Source organism: Pelobates fuscus, chromosome 10 (genome assembly GCF_036172605.1).
Source record: "Pelobates fuscus isolate aPelFus1 chromosome 10, aPelFus1.pri, whole genome shotgun sequence".
Classification (NCBI taxonomy): domain Eukaryota; kingdom Metazoa; phylum Chordata; class Amphibia; order Anura; family Pelobatidae; genus Pelobates; species Pelobates fuscus.
The window spans coordinates 139,147,394-139,165,472 of record NC_086326.1 but is presented as its reverse complement, the minus strand read 5'-3'; the positions used below and the strand labels follow the sequence as shown (position 1 = coordinate 139,165,472).

The following is an 18,079-nucleotide window of genomic DNA, read 5'->3' as shown; positions in this document are numbered from 1 at the left end:
ACATTGTAATTTCTGCCCTAGTTCTAGAATATTTCTACTTTCAGTATTTTTAGGTTGCTTATTTTATTCTACAGCTAATTAATACCTGATTAACTTCCTATACTTAATATCCACTTCTGATAACCTTTTATTTATTTATTTATTCTTTTTTTTTTTTAAAGAACTCCTACTAATCTATGATGGGGTACTTCCATCAATTATACAACATTCCACACATCCTTGAAGGTATTTTTTGAAGTGGATGTTTCCAACGGCAAACAGACTACTGAATAGGTCGTGTAAGGTCCTTACATATGCATGTCCACCTGTAGTTTCTTAACTCTCAAGTTGAGAAGCAATTCAAATGTTTCAGATTTCTTTGGTACATAAGGTATGTATTATAAGGTCTTGGTGGGTGAGCCTGAATACCACGCTATCGCATGTATTTTCTCCTTGCCAAACCCAGCCTAGCTTTTTTACATTTTTTATTTTCTTTAGTTATACCATGACAAATAATACCTACCCACATATATATTCATATCACAAAAGAAATATATATTTACATGGCTACCTAATTATATGTTTATGTTGCTGCTCCCGACAAATGGCATGTCTGATATCACAATTTGCATATAGGAAAGCATTAAGAGAGCTGTGTTGTGATTGATTGCATGTTCTTCATGTGACGGGTTGTTGCTATGATGTAGCGATGGTCACTGTCTCTCTTGCTGATAATAGTTTGATTGGGTGAATTAACACTTAACTTCCCAAATCCAGAGTGTGTCGTTATACCAAATACAGAACTTAAAATAAAAACTAGTGTAATTAATATTTGAGGTAAGTACAGGAAATGTACCCTGTTTCTCTGATTGGACTTGATATTGCTTCCTCTTAATCAAAACTATACCCTCTGTCCTAAACTCACACATTGATTGAGGAAAGTCCTATATTCTATTCCATTCAATGCATTGAAAATGGTTTTTGTGTCCTGTTTTCAGGTTAATTATCTAAAAATATAAGTTGCACAGCTTTTATATTGCTGGCATTGCAAACTTTTAGATCTCCGTCTGTACACTGAACACCATACTGAATGTAGTAGATTTTTTAAATGAAGTTTTGCAATGTTTGCATTCCATCATGTTGAAGACATTTACGGGTGAGTTTTTTTTATATTTTATATAAGAGTTGACTTGGGACTTGATACTGTTTATTCATAACTGCAGTAACTTTCACTGTCCTACATTAACTGTGATGGCAAACCTCTGTTGGATTGTTGGATTCAATTTAACAGCATATTCTGTAATAGCTATATAATAATTTTAATTGAACTGCCTTGTTTTTAACAAAGATAAACTGTAAATCATTTTTTACTGATCGTAGTTTATTGGTGAATTTTACTTCTGGTGCAATTTGCACTACGCATTATATATTGCTTCCAATCTGCTGCCAATCTCTCCCCCAAATTCTTAATATAATGAAAGAACAGAAAAAGAATTAAGTATAAATAAACACGAATAGACAAATTGATTTCATTACGAGGACAGATTTAATTTAAAGATTTATTAAACATATATTTTTTAATCAGTAGACATTGATTGGATTTAAGATTGTAGATAGGGGATGTTGACTTGTCAAGAGAATTTCCAGGTTTGGCACCTTACTTCTTACATCCTCCTCCACTACCACCCTGGTAGCCCCCTTGGCCTCCATAACCTTGTCCTTGTCCTTGTCCTTGTCCTTGTTGCTGGCAGGGATCAGGTATGCATTGATCTGATAAAAACATGGAGCAAAGTTGTCATCACCATAGATTTTAATGTGCCATCAAAGTAGGACACACAATATTTTTGTAACATCTCTCTCTATCTGAATATGATCTATGTGTACTAATGAGTTGCTTCTTTGGAGATAAAATATTTAAGTGTGAGTGAAGAAAGCACATTAAATGAATGTATTCAAGATTACTATCAACGAGTCTGCATCCTGGTCAAATGGTATAATCTTTATATTATATGTTGAATATGATTTCTAGATTGCTTTCTATTCCTGTAATTGTTTTGTAGTTGGAACTTAGATTTGTGTATGTTAAATGGATCCGTTTAAATATCTTGCAATTTAATGAAAATCATTTGACCAGTTTTGTTCATGGGAAGCACTCATTTGTACCCCTTCTCCAAGGACCATAGATTTTCTTTGTGCCTCATAGTTAGAATTCCAAGCTTTTCAATTGTTGAAGCATATAGTCTCATACCTTTGCATTGTGGTGGTGGGCATGGATTTTGGCATTGGTCTGGGCACGGCACAACTGGTGAGCAAGCTGAAAAGAGAAAGCTTGGGTTAAAACACTTTATATGTTTATTCCACGTAATTGCCTACATATTAATGTGAATAGAGAAAGGACAGTAAGAAAGGGGGACTCTGTCAAACTTAAGCAAAGTTCAAAAACCAGAACTTACCATCTAATGATTCCAGGTGGTCCAAAATATGTGTAAACCCATAAACATGTCTCGGTAGATTCTAACTTCAAAATGGGCATGTAATATCCCAATGATATATCTATTACAAATATATATTATTCAGAGCATTTACCTGTCTCATTCAAAGACAGAGAAAGAGGGAGAGCTTTAAGGATTAACCTGAGTGGTGTTACTCTCTTCCTGTGTAATTGCTCAGTTTGCTTTTATCTTGGGTCTGTGATTTCATATTTTCTTATGTTATGGCTCAGATTTTCATTTGAGATGTTTGTACCCTATCTGGGGCTCTCAAATGCCAATAATGAACTTTTGTGCATGTTTTAGCTAAGAATGTAATGGTGTCAGATTGAAAATACTTAAAAAAAATTAGGTTTCCTTGGATGGAAATCCACTAACGGTATTTGGTTAGAAATAGCCTGAGAAAGAGAACCTTTAAGCCACTTTAGCACAAGTTGTAAAATCGATCAGGAGCAAGTAAAACAGATATATTGATCTCGCATAACACAAGATGTAAAACAAACAAAAGCATCAAAGAGAGAACTTCTGTAAAACCTCGCAAGTTACATTTCAGTAGTTGTTTTATCAATATTCTTTCTAATTATTCTGTAGAATGAAATACATTTTAGCTGAATAGTTAGCAGAATGTACTTACGATCTGGACACTTCTGTCCTCCACCACCTTTTGCTGACATAGTTGCTTCTAGATGACGTCTATGAGTGCGAATGAGATGATAGATGCTCTGACTGTGCCAGCTGTATTTGGACGATGTTCTTTATATACAAAATGCGATGCCATTCATCAAAAATGATGCAATACCAATTATCTATACATCAGCCAATGGGATTCCTGACGTTATTACTTTAATTTAATTCTCTGTAGGACAAGGTGTGGTTTTACAAATTATGCAGATATTTCTGTATTCCTATAAACAATGTAAATATTTTTTGGTCATGGATATTATCAAGATTAGTCAGTCATCATTACAATATGCAGTACTCGAATAATGAGTTTTAGTATTTTTCTTTCGTGCATTTTCAAATACTTTATTTTCAAGACAAGATAAAAGCCTTTGACTGTTAGTGGAACAATATGTGGGATTTCAGTCTCTGAATAAATAATTTAAACATGTATCGAGCTACTCTGCATATTCTGAATGCAGCTACAACACATTTCAATGTGTAGAATGGATATTCCTGTGGGTGTCTTAGTGTGATGCATGATGGGTTCATTTTTCAAAATCTTCTATTCTGAAAAATGATGCAAAAAATGAAAAGCTGGAGGAGTCACTAATGAATGAACCTGCTGGTTCCACTGGTTTCCATGGTGAACGCCCCACTTTCAGTACTTTAGATCAGATTTTAGAACAGAAAACTATAATAAATCTCCCTTATTTCATTCTAAATAGACACAACAATACAATCTATTCTAGTACAATAGGACATAATGTATTAGATGAAAACAGAGTTAAAGCTGATGTCACCATTAATGAACAGAAATGAATAGACAACAAATATGGATAACAATTCTTTACAATTCAGCATCTCAAAGCTTGTTTACCATAAAGAAAAAAAAATCACAGGCAGACAAGAAACACATAAGTGTTCAAGTCATATTTCAAATAATGCTGAACTTCATGATTTATCAAAGAAGGACCAATGGATCATATAATTCCTAGAGAGAATATTTTTGAATAATCTAATCTGTCAAATGAAAATGTCTCTCTTAGTGCTATTATGTTATTGATGGAACACAGGACAATAGCGATCAATATTTAACCCCTTAAGGACAGAGCTTCAGAAGCTTGTCTTTCACTTAATGACAAGAGCATTTTTTGCATTTTTTGCTGTTTGCGTTCAACTGCAATTTGCATTTAACTAATTTATTGCACCCGCGCATATTATATACCGTTTTTTAAAGGACAGAAAGGGCTTTAATTTGATGTAACATGTATATATATAAATGCTTATTTATTATAAAAAAATACAGAAAAATGCAAAAAAAAATGAAAAATTTGTTTTTTTTTTACAGTTTTTGCAATAATAATGTGTGCACAATTAGTGCAGGTTAAGGAAAGTAATTAAAAATAAATTAATTTAGTTGTTCTGATTTATAGAATATATAATATGTCTGGGATTTTAAGGTTTTTTTTGGTAGTTACAGGTCACAAAGCACAAGGAGTAAAATAAACTTTTAATTTGGAGCGATTTTAGAATTTGGTATGTTTGTCTTATAAGCTTAATAGTCATAAAAGAAAACAAAATTACATAGAAACATAGAATGTGACGGCAGATAAGAACCATTCGGCCCATCTAGTCTGCCCAGTTTTCTAAATAATTTCATTTGTCCCTGGCATCAGTGGTGTATCCTGGTTTTGTGCTGCCCTAGGCAGGACAAAGCTCAGGCGCCCCCCCCCCCCCCCGCGCGCGACCCCTCCCTCCCCACCCCCTCCCGCCTTCTAAATACACACACACACAAATTCACTGACAGATACGCATACACTAGCTAACAGACACACACACAGTCAGACACACACACTATCTGTCAGACACACACACTCTCTGATATATAATATAATATAATATAATGTGATATATAATATAATATAATATAATGTAATATATAATATAATATAATATAATATAATGTAATATATAATATATAATATAATGTAATATGTAATATATAATATATAATGTAATATAATATTTAATATGTAATATAATATAATATTATATACTATAATAATATATAATATATATAATATAATATATATATAATATAATATATATATAATATATATATAATATATATATATAATATATATATAATATAATATATATATAATATAATATATATAATATATATAATATAATATATATATATAATAATATATATATATTATAATATATATATATTATAATATATATATATATATATATTATAATATATATATATTATAATATATATATAATATAATATATATATAATATATATAATATAATATATATATAATAATATATATAATAATATATATATAATAATATATATAATAATATATATAATAATATATATAATATAATAATATATATAATAATATATATTAGATATATAATATAATAATATATATAATATAATATATATATAATATAATATATATATAATAATATATATATAATATAATATAATAATATATATAATATAATAATATAATATATATATATATAATATATATAATATAATAATATATATAATATATATATATATAATAATATATATAATATAATATATATATATATAATAATATATATAATATAATAATATATATAATATATATATATAATAATATATATAATATAATATAATATATATATATATATATATATAATAATATATATATAATATAATATAATATATATATAATAATATATATAATATAATATATATATATATATAATAATATATATAATATAATATATATATATATATATAATAATATATATATATAATAATATATATAATATAATATATATATATAATATATATAATATAATATATATATATAATAATATATATAATATAATATATATATATAATAATATATATATATATAATAATAAATATATTATAATATAATTAATATAACCTACCCCCCCAGCCTCCTTACCTTTGGGAATGCTTGGGGGGGGGTTTATTTACCTCCCTGGGGTCTAGTGGGGATGCCGGTCGGGCTGCTGGGCTGGTTGCTGGGCGGGCGGGCGGGCGGCTGGCGAGGGAGCTCTTCCTCTGAGCTGTCTGCTCAGCTCCCTCGCCCGCCGCAAAGTGAGGCTGGGAGCCGGAAGATGACGTCATATTCCGGCTCCGCCTCCCAGCCTCACTGTGCGGCGCGCGAGGGAGCTGAGCAGACAGCTCAGAGGAAGAGCTCCCTCGCCAGCCGCCCGCCCGCCCGCCCGCCCAGCAACCAGCCCAGCAGCCCGACCGGCAGCCCAGTTAGCCGCAAGGCTAACAAAGTATTTGCCCTGGGCATCTGGGGGCGGCGTTTTTTGCCGCCCCCTGGAAAATGCCGCCCAAGGCAAATGCCTTGTTTGCCTCGCGGCAAATACGCCCCTGCCTGGCATTATCTTATAGTTAGGATAGCCTTATGCCTATCCCACGCATGCTTAAACTCCTTTACTGTGTTAACCTCTACCACTTCAGCTGGAAGGCTATTCCATGCATCCACTACCCTCTCAGTAAAGAAATACTTCATGATATTATTTTTAAACCTTTGTCCCTCTAATTTAAGACTATGTCCTCTGGTTGTGGTAGTTTTTCTTCTTTTAAATATAGTCTCCTCCTTTACTGTGTTGATTCCCTTTATATATTTAAATGTTTCTATCATATCCCCCCTGTCTCGTCTTTCCTCCAAGCTATACATGTTAAGATCCTTTAACCTTTCCTGGTAAGTTTTATCCTGCAATCCATGAGCCAGTTTAGTAGCCCTTCTTTGAACTCTCTCTAAGGTATCAATATCCTTCTGAAGATATGGTCTCCAGTACTGTGTACAGTACTCCAAGTGAGGTCTCACCAGTGTTCTGTACAATGGCATGAGCACTTCCCTCTTTCTACTGCTAATACCTCTCCCTATACAACCAAGCATTCTGCTAGCATTTCCTGCTGCTCTATTACATTGTCTGCCTACCTTTAAGTCCTCAGAAATAATCACCCCTAAATCCCTTTCCTCAGATGTTGAGGTTAGGACTCTATCAAATATTCTGTACTCTGCCCTTGGGTTTTTACGTCCAAGATGCATTATCTTGCACTTATCCACATTAAATGTCAGTTGCCACAACTCTGACCATTTTTCTAGTTTACCTAAATCATTTGCCATTTGGCTTATCCCTCCTGGAACATCAACCCTGTTACATATCTTAGTATCATCCGCAAAAAGACACACCTTACCATCAAGACCTTCTGCAATATCACTAATAAAAATATTAAAGAGAATGGGTCCAAGTACAGATCCCTGAGGTACCCCACTGGTGACAAGCCCAAGCTTCGAATATACTCCATTGACTACAACCCTCTGTTGCCTGTCACTCAGCCACTGCCTTACCCATTCAACAATATTGGAATCCAAACTCAAAGATTGCAGTTTATTGATAAGCCTTCTATGTGCAACAGTGTCAAAAGCCTTACTGAAATCTAGGTAAGCAATGTCTACTGCACCACCCTGATCAATAATTTTAGTTACCCAATCAAAAAAATCAATAAGATTAGTTTGGCATGATCTCCCTGAAGTAAACCCATGTTGTCTCTGATCTTGAAATCCATGTGTTTTTAGATGTTCAACAATCCTATCCTTTAACATGGTTTCCATCACTTTCCCCACTACTGAAGTAAGGCTTACTGGCCTATAGTTGCCCGACTCCTCCTTATTACCTTTCTTGTGATTGGGCACAACATTCGCTAACTTCCAATCTTCTGGGACTACTCCTGTTAACAATGATTGGTTAAATAAATCTGTTAATGGTTTTGCTAGTACACCACTAAGCTCTTTTAATAGCTTTGGGTGTATTCCATCAGGTCCCATTGACTTATTTGTCTTTACTTTTGACAGTTGAAATAGAACCTCTTCCTCTGTAAACTCACATGTAATAAATGACTCATTTATCCTTTTTTTTAACAGAGGTCCCTTTCCTTCATTTTCAGCTGTAAATACCGAACAAAAATATTCATTGAGGCAGTCAGCTAGACCTTTATCCTCATCTACATACCTTCCTTCTTTTGTTTTTAATCTAACTAATCCTTGTTTTACTTTTCTTTTCTCATTTATGTATCTAAAAAAAGTTTTGTCCCCCTTTTTTACTGACTGTGCTATTTTCTCTTCTGTGTGTGATTTGGAAGCTCTTATAACTTGCTTAGCCTCTTTCTGCCTAATCTTATAGGTCATTCTGTCTTCCTCACTCTGGTTTTTTTTATAATTACTAAATGCTAACTTTTTGTTTTTTACTATTTTGGCCACATCTGCGGAGTACCACAGTGGTTTCTTGAATTTTTTGCTTTTACTGACAAGCCTAATGCAATTTTCTGTTGCCTTCAGTAGTGCAGCATTTAAATAATCCCATTTATTTTGGACTCCATTTAAGTTGCTCCAGTCTGATAATGACTCCTTTACACATATTCTAATTTTAGAAAAGTCTGTTTTTCTAAAGTCTAAAACTTTTGTTTTTGTGTGGTGTGACTCAGTCACTGTTCTTATATTAAACCACACTGACTGATGATCACTGGATCCTAAACTTTCACCTACAGTAATATCTGATACCAAATCTCCATTTGTTAACACTAAATCTAGGATGGCCTCTTTACGAGTTGGCTCCTCAACGACTTGTTTTAGAGACAATCCCAGTAGGGAGTTTAGAATATGTGTGCTTCTGGCACAAGTAGCTATTTTTGTTTTCCAATTCACATCAGGAAGATTAAAGTCACCCATGGTGATAACTTCCCCCTTCATTGTCATTTTAGCTATTTCTTCAACTAGTAGATTATCTAACTCTTCAATTTGTCCTGGGGGCCTATAAATCACACCTACACGAACTACTGTGTGATTACCAAATTCTAACGTATGTTCGTCTCACTAACCTTTATTAGGCTAGATTTTATGCTATCCTTCACATACAGGGCCACCCCTCCCCCTTTCTTGCCTTCCCTGTCTTTTCTATATAAAGAGTACCCTGGTATTGCTATGTCCCAGTCATTTTTTTCATTATACCATGTCTCAGTAACAGCGACTAAATCTACACTATCAGTTGCCATTATTGCCACAAGTTCATGGATCTTATTCCCTAAACTGCGAGCATTTGTAGACATGACTCTAAGCTTATCATTTTTTAACACACTTGCTACAGGCACCTTCTGTCCTTGTTTTGGGGGACAATTGGATTGATGTTTTATCACCCTTTTGCCCCCCCCTCCTAGTTTAAAAACATCTTAGCAAAACCTCTGAACTGCTCACTGAGAACATTTGTTCCCTTTTGAGAAAGATGCAAACCATCTTTTTTGTACAGTTTATTTCCATTCCAAACAGAGCTACCATGAGCAATAAAGCCAAATCCTTGCTCCCGACACCATTCACCAAGCCACAAGTTAAAGTCCCTAATACGCATCCGCCTGTCATTCTGAGTGTTATGCACAGGTAGAACTTCAGAGAATGACAGTGTGGAAGCAACCTGCCGTATATCATTGGCAAAAACACTAAAAACTTCCTTAACCTCTGAAACCTCATTGCAAGCCAATTCATTTGTCCCTAAATGGACAAGTACATCCAATTCCCCTTCCTGCTTTGCTTGCTTAACAATATTACAGATACGTCTCCTGTCTCTGTGAGCAGTAGCTCCGGGAAGACACCTCACAAGACCACCATTGTCCATCTCCACACCTCTTATGATGGAATCCCCCAACAACAACTGCTTTCTATTAGGCCTCATCATAGTCTTCAAGCCTCTCTGCACACCACCACTGGCCTCAATGCCTCTCTCCACAACAGCACTAGCCTCAGTGCCTCTCTCCACAACACCTCTAGCCTCAGTGCCTCTCTCCACAACACCTCTAGCCTCAGTGCCTCTCTGCACAACACCACTAGCCTCAGTGCCTCTCTGCACAACACCACTAGCCTCAGTGCCTCTCTGCACAACACCACTAGCCTCAGTGCCTCTCTGCACAACACCACTAGCCTCAGTGCCTCTCTGCACAACACCACTAGCCTCAGTGCCTCTCTGCACAACACCACTAGCCTCAGTGCCTCTCTGCACAACACCACTAGCCTCAGTGCCTCTCTGCACAACACCACTAGCCTCAGTGCCTCTCTGCACAACACCACTAGCCTCAGTGCCTGTCTCCATGACACCATTACACTCTGAAAGTGCAGAAAATGAATTATGTAGAACAACAGACTGTGCAATATGCCTTTTATCCACAACTCTAAGTCTACCAGATCCTACAGTAATCCATCTGCCATTCCTAGTATGTCTCTGTGGCAGTGGCTTTGCAGCAGTTCCGGCCTGAGTTTGTTTACCAGATAATTTACAAATCTCAGACTTCAAAAATACAATCTCCTGCCGCAAGATAGAGAACTGTCTACAGATTAGACAACAACTAAACCTCCAAAAAGTGGAACGCGAAACAAATGCATAGCAACTATTACACTGAACTAAGTTTGCCATTCCAATGAGATCAATTATTTAAATCAAACGAATCTTAACTTTGTATTTATCCTCCTGAATACCTCAGATTACCTCCAGTTTATCTCCAGAATATCTCCAACCACAGACACTTAGAAGCAACACTCTCCAGAATATCTCCAACCACAGACACTTAGAAGGAACACTCTCCAGAATATCTCCAACCACAGACACTTAGAAGCAACACTCTCCAGAATATCTCCAACCACAGACACTTAGAAGCAACACTCTCCAGAATATCTCCAACCACAGACACTTAGAAGCAACCAAGCTCTATTAGCCAAGCTAATGACAACAGCCCTTATATACTCCTAAAATCTCCTCCCACTAGGAATGTTTAACACCTGGGTAGGCCTCTGCTTATTAGCAAACAATAGCTAATTTACACAGCATTCAATAGCAAGCAGCTACCTAATCCAATCAAATGCCTTATAATTACCAACAGGAAATCAAACCTTGTGCAATCAGTAACCTTTTTCTACAGATGAATCTTACCTGTAACAGTAAAAAAGAAAACTCTTAGCACAACTCTTAGACAGTTGAAGCTTCTGTAAAACTCTCCAGAATATCTCCAACCACAGACACTTAGAAGCAACACCTAGAAGAAGCAACCAAGCTCTATTAGCCAAGCTAATGACAACAGCCCTTATATACTCCTAAAATCACCTCCCACTAGGAATGTTTAACACCTGGGTAGGCCTCTGCTTATTAGCAAACAATAGCTAATTTACACAGCAATCAATAGCAAGCAGCTACCTAATCCAATCAAATGCCTTATAATTACCAACAGGAAATCAAACCTTGTGCACACAAAATTGCCACACAAAAGTATATATTTATATAAAGTAGACATCACAGGCTATTTACCTAAGGCTTGATTTGAAACTTTCTACGTAGCCATTTCACTGCCAACCTCTGCTAAATATTGGAGTAAAATTGTGTTTTGGGGGGGTTTTGGCACACAAACTTCTCATGTGTATTTTGTAAAGCTGGTGTGTGCTATTCCTGTACAAAGTTTTATTTTGTGTTCAGTTACATCTGCTGAGTAAAATGACACCCCCATTGTATGTCTTTCTTTGGCACTATTTCGTGAAGCTACAGTGCCATATAGGAGACCTGTCCTTTTCAGTATTCACAGTCGAATTTTGAGAGACGGATTTAATGAGCCTATGCTTCCATTTGGGGTATAATAGCAGTTTGACTGTTCAAAAAAAATCCCACAAAGGCCTACCATTTGTAAAAGTAGACACTCCAGGGTATCTCATAAGGTGCATATTGTGCCTTAACATGCCCCCATTTTTTCACTAATATATGCCAAAGTATGTGGTAAAAAATAATTTTGTGCATTTTTTACATACGGATTGCATTTTTGCTGGGCATTTTGTATATTTCATATGTGCCACTAAGTTCAACCCCCCAAATTATGCTCAGCTAAGTCTTCTGAGTAAAAGGACAACCCCATTGTATGTCTTTGGCACTATTTTGCAAACCTTATTTGTACTACCACTGTTTAATACTTCATATGTTGCTCAGCTATGAGGGCTGAGTACAAAAATATTGCGGTGATCTGGGGTTAATTTTACCGCGTGACGGACGAGGTCCGTCACTCGTCATTAAGGGTTTCCCCTGAGTGACGGACCTCGTCCGTCACTCATCATTAAGGGGTTAAAAGCGTTATGGTCTGTTTATCAACACCTTTCAAACCCATTGATATTCTATATATATATACATATATATATATATATATATATATATATATATATATATTTAATTATTACTATTGCGATGTTTGATTTAAACAATCACAGGATGCAGATTTTATCCTAAATGGTCACACTTCCAGTCTATTCAAAATTATATAACCAAAAATTTAATTCTCACTTAATCAAACAGTCACTACTGCTGGTATTTCTGATTTTCGTTCTACCTTCAACACTTTAGACCTATAGCTTTTTTGACTTCTCCTCCACGTGACTCTCTTCTTTCACAGTTATTATCTTCGCTCTCTCAGTGCTCATTCAGTGTCTACTTTTCTTGAACATCATTTTGCTTGCTGCCTCTTTCCATTGGCCAAGGATCTGTTTTGGGACACATTTTGTTCTTACTCTTAATATGTTGTGTAACCATTTCTTAATGACCTGATCATTGTTTTAAGTATTTCAAATGCTTTATTAAAGTTTTGTAACAGCATGAAGTCATAGCATAAATGAGACTCGCAGGTCTCCATCTCACAAAGTAACAATGCGGCATCGCAGGGCCTAGTAACTAAAAGCAGGTATATGTACGTCAAGCGTAAGTAATGTATACATTAACATCATGGTGTGTGTTTATCCATTTCCCGTATGATAATCATGGATTATCTCAGTGTGGTGAGGTTGAATTCTGTAAGCGCTTGATTGTAACAGGCGTTCATATTGGTACAAATATGCTCACAGTGTTTCTTGCATCCTACAGCTTATGTCTCATGCTTTCTATATCAGTTCATATTGCTGCAGTGGATTGGGATATTGGTGTCCTCCGTTAGATACGCTTTCCTACTCTTTATGTGTTTTTCATGTCAAGGGGTATGTGTGTGCATTGCTGTGTCACCCCTGTGGGTGCTTTTTGCTCTTTTGTTCCCCCCCTACCCCCGCTTTTCCTCGGGTAAGGTCCTTGCCCTAATGCTAAGCTAGGTGCTGTCCTAGTGTGGGCTCAAATCTTATGTCTTTTCCTCCCTTCCCCCCTGTCCCCCCCCCTCCAGTTCCGAGCCCCTGCAAGTTTGTCGGTGTTTATGTGTGCGGGCCATCGGCCCTGGCTCCTTGGGTTTACTTCCCCCAATAACAGCAGGCTCTCCCTCCTCTCTCCTCTCCTCCCCCCCTCCCCCTCCATTCCCGCTGAGTTCCTCTAGGGTTATTTGTGCGTTACTTTTCGATGCCTCTAAGTTTTTATTAATTCCTTTGAGTCTGATCAACTTTGTAACCTGTAATGATAACTTAGATACCATCCGGACAGTAAGGTATCACCTACGTCTCTCCCTACTTTCACCTCCTTTCTCCTTTCGTATAGAGTGGACTAGTCCTGTTCCTTTTCTGTAGGTGGGTTTGGGCGAAATTCCCCCTGGTCCCCCGTCTGCCGCGGTCTATCCCACGCAAGTCTGAGTTCCCATGGGTGTCTGTTTTTCGCCCCCCCTGTTGTTTCTGCGGTCCCCTCCCTCCCCTCGGCCCTCCTGTAGGTAGCATGGTCTGTTCGTTTGTCTGTCTGGAACTAGCGGTCATGTTGTCCATCTGGTGGTGTATGTGCTTCTCTGTCTCTTTCGGGTGTGTCCCTGTTAGGAGGTCTCATCAGTCTCGGCGCGTCCCCCTCTCCCCCCCGCGCGCCCCTGGGTGAGGGGTAGGGAGACCCCATAGGCCGGGAAACCCCGGTTAGAAGCTGGGGAGTTGGGCGATCCCCCCCGCCCCGCCGCTCCGGGTCTGCTCCCGTGGGCCCTCATCCCTCCATGCCATCCGCTCCTGCTAACCACTTCGTCCAGTGAAACCAGATCTGGTGGTATTTTTGAGCCTTATCTGCCTCAGTCATGATGAGCTCCTCGATTTCTCGAATGTCTTCCACCCTTTTGATCCAGTCCCTCAGAGTTGGGACTGTTGATTTTTTCCAATGGTTGGGGATTAGGCTGCGCGCCGCGTTGATCAGGTGCGGGAGCACTGTTTTCTTGTATCTCGCAGGTGGGATGTCCGTGACATGCAGTAAGTATACCTCGGGTTTTAGTTCAATGTCTGCCTCCGTTATCTCGATGACGGCTCTATGAACCTGTTCCCAGAAGTGCTGGATGTTCTGGCATTTCCACCATATGTGGAATTGGGTGCCAAGTTCCCTCCCGCATCTCCAGCATTCTGGTTCGCATTGACATCCTGCGTTCGTGAGTCTTTCCGGGGTCCTATACCAATGACTCAGTAGTTTGTACCCTGACTCTTGATATTTCGTACTAATCGAGGATTTATGAGTGTTTTCGAATACTTGTTGCCATTGGCCCTCCGTCAGGGGGTAACCTATGTCTTTCTCCCAGTATCTGGTGTAGTATGGTAATGAGTTGCCTCCTCCGTCTGGGAGGATCATTTGGTATAGGGCCGAGATGCAGTGGTACGGGAGGGTCTCTTGGTCACATATTGTTTCATAGGCCGTCAATGGCCTGTTCGCCGACCCCGGGTTTGGGATGGAGTTCATGAGACTCTTCAGTTGGTGGTACCGGTATTGGGTCAGGAATCCTTGAGGTTCCGGGGCTGGCAGTTCTGCTAGGGGTTTCAACCCGCGTTCTGTGTTTACGTGTTGAAGTCTACATGTCTTCGGTAGTCCCAGCGCTGTTAGAAACTGCGGTGATGCTGCCGATGGGAAGAGCGGGTTCCCAGCTATGGGGTACAGTGGGGATATCTCTGGCGCTAGGTTCTTTCCCCGGGCCAGTGTCTTCCAGATGGCTATCGTGGCTTTTATAGTCGGGTGGTCTTGCGGGATCGTTCCCTCCGCCCCTTTCGGCACCCATGGTAGCGCTGTCAGTGGGGTCGACGAGAAGCTCCCCTCTATCGCTATCCAGAGCTTTCCCGAGGGGGCCTGGGTCCATTCCACGATTCTCTGTAGGTGTACCGCCCATCTATATTTCGTCAGATCCGGTAGTCCCAGGCCCCCCCTCATCTTTGTCCGGGTCAGGATTCCGTGATTCAGACGCGCCTGCTTCCCTGCCCATACGTATTGGACAAACGCTCTGCGGGCCTTAACTAGGAACTCCCCCGGGATGTCCACCGGTAGCGTTTGTAGGAGGTATAAGAGCCTTGGCAGGGCGTTCATTTTCAGAACATTTATCCTCCCCAGCCACGTGATATGTGGAAGCTTCCATTGTTGGAGGTCCCTTTGGATCCTGTCCATGAGTGGTGTGAAGTTGAGCTTGAACAGTTCCGATAGCCTTCCCGGTATGCGTACCCCCAGGTATCCGAGGGCCTCTGTGCACCATTGAAAGGGAAACGCAGAGCGAATCCTCCTTTCCGTGCAGGGGTCGCATCCTATGTTCAGGATTTCTGATTTGCTATAACTTATCTGCAAGTTTGAGTAGCTGTGGTATATTCCAAATTCTTTCATGATCTCCTGGAGAGATGACTGCGGTTCCGTAATCGTGAAGAGGAGGTCATCGGCATACGCCGAGACTTTGCTTTCCCCCCACGTCCCTCCTATTCCCCGTATACTGGCGTTGGCCCGTATCGCATTGAGGAACGGTTCCAAGCTGAGGACGAATAATAGGGGCGACAGGGGGCATCCCTGGCGAGTTCCATTTCGTATATCGAATGGTTGGGACAGTACCCCATTCACTAGGACTCGTGCCGCCGGGTTCCTGTAAAGGGCCCCGATCCAGGCCACCATATATGGTCCGAAGCCTACTTGCATCAGCGTTTCCATGAGGAAGGACCGATCTACCCTGTCGAACGCCTTTTCCGCATCCGTCGATTTCAGCAGCGCCGGGGTAGGTCGCCGTTGTGCTGCATGCACCAGATTGATCACTTTCACTGTGTTATCCCGTGCCTCACGGGTGTATCAGTTCCGGCAGATGTGGCTGGATGCGAAGCGCTAGAATCTTCGTAAAAAGTTTCAGGTCGGCGTTCAACAGGGAGATCGGTCTATAGCTGGCGCAGTTCTTCCCATCCTTCCCCTCTTTTGGCAGCACCACCACGTGCGCCATGAGTGTGTTAGGTTCCAAGTAGCCTCCTGTTCTGATCGAGTTGAGTGCCGCCGCGAGGTGCGGTGCCAGGACTTGTGCGTACATCCTGTAGTATTTGGCAGTGTACCCGTCCGGGCCCGGGCTCTTCCCTTTTTTGGCTAGCTTAATCGCCCCAAGTATTTCCTCCGTGGAGATGGGTTCCTCTAGGGCTGCTGTTTCTTCCGCAGTCAGTTTGGAAGTGGTGTGGCGCGTCACATATTCCCGTTGTCTCTCCTGCACATTTGGGGACTCCCCATCCGCGTGTCCTCTTCTTGGTGGAAGTTGATAGAGCGCGGCGTAGTATCTCCTGAAGGCTTCTGCGATTGTCTTGGGGGTCTCGTGGGCCTCGTTGTCGTACTGAATGGCGTGTATCCAGCTTTTTTGTCGTTTCGCTCTCAGTGCTCTGGCGAGCATTTTGCTGCATTTGTTTCCATATTCATAAAATGATTTCCTGGCCAGCTTAAATTGGAATTGGATCTTAGTCATGAGCTTTGATTGGAGTTCCGCTCTGGCTGCCGTCAGACGTTTGTATGTTTCGTCGTCCATCGTTGTTTTGTGTTCAGCTTCCAGGTCTGCGACTTGTGTGATGAGCTCTGATATCTCCTGCGCGCGGATCCTTTTTTGGCGTGCTCCGTGTTGGATCAGAAGGCCTCGTATCAGACATTTGTGGGATTCCCATACTACTGTCAGGTTCGATCCTTGCGTGGAGTTCGTCTGGAAGAACTGCGTCAGGTTCTCGAGGATGTCGGCTTGGATTGCAGGATGCTCGAGGAGCGTTTCGTTCAGTCTCCATATCCACTGCTTTTGGTTAGGTCTTGGGTGCTTGATGGTAATGAGCACCGGTGCGTGGTCCGACCACGTCATTGGTGGTATTCTAGCGGAGAGGAGGTTATCTAGCGTCCTGTGTTGCAGAAAGAGGTAGTCTATCCGCGAATAGGATTTATGCGCCGTCGAATAGTATGTGTAGTCCTTAGTGTTGTGTTGTAAGGTGCGCCAACAGCCCATAAGTTGATGTTCATGGAGGAGTGTTTTAACGCCTCGTATGATGTGGCTTGGGAGTGTCGATGTTCCGGACGACGTATCCATCTGTGGTACCAAAGGGACATTCAGGTCCCCCCCCATTACGATCGTGCCCTCTGCAAATTGTTCCAGCAAATCCAACGCCTTTTTCAGGAAGGTCTTTTGCCCTTTGTTCGGTAGATAAATATTTGCGAAAGTGAATTTCATCTGGTGTATTGTACCTCTGAGGAACAGATATCTTCCCTGACTCTCTTTCTGTTCCGCCTCCACCTGGAAGGGCGTCCCCATTTAAAAAAGGATCGCAACGCCCTTGGATTTGGATGAAGGGTTATTGGCGAAAAATCCCTGCTGGTAGTATTGATTGGAGAATCTGGGTGCTTGGTTGTCAACGAAGTGGGTCTCCTGAAAAAAAGGCTACCGACACTTTCAGTGCCCTGAGTTCCCTAAGTGCCCTTGCTCTCTTTTAGGGGGAATTAAGTCCCCTTGCATTTATGGTGTAAACCACCATCCCCTCCCCAATCCCTCTCTCCTCCTGGGCTCCGGGGGCTCTGTGCGGCATTTTCCTGTCGGCGGGCTCGTGCCCCGGTCGCTTCTCCGGGTGGCAGCAGGCGGGGGGAAGTAAGGGAGGAAGAGTGAGAGTCAGATGGTGGAGGGGAAGGAGAGAAGAAAGAGAGAA

The 18,079-nt window shown here is 40.1% G+C and overlaps 1 long non-coding RNA gene across 1 annotated transcript; it reads right to left on the bottom strand.

Moving 5' to 3' along the window:
• Positions 1-1,502: 1,502 nt before the first annotated feature.
• On the bottom strand, positions 1,503-3,179 carry LOC134575436 (uncharacterized). The gene is made up of 3 exons (XR_010085658.1): positions 3,103-3,179; positions 2,228-2,293; positions 1,503-1,749 (listed from the first exon to the last, which is right to left on the bottom strand). It is a non-coding gene; the product is annotated as an uncharacterized LOC134575436 (long non-coding RNA).
• Positions 3,180-18,079: the final 14,900 nt, after the last annotated feature.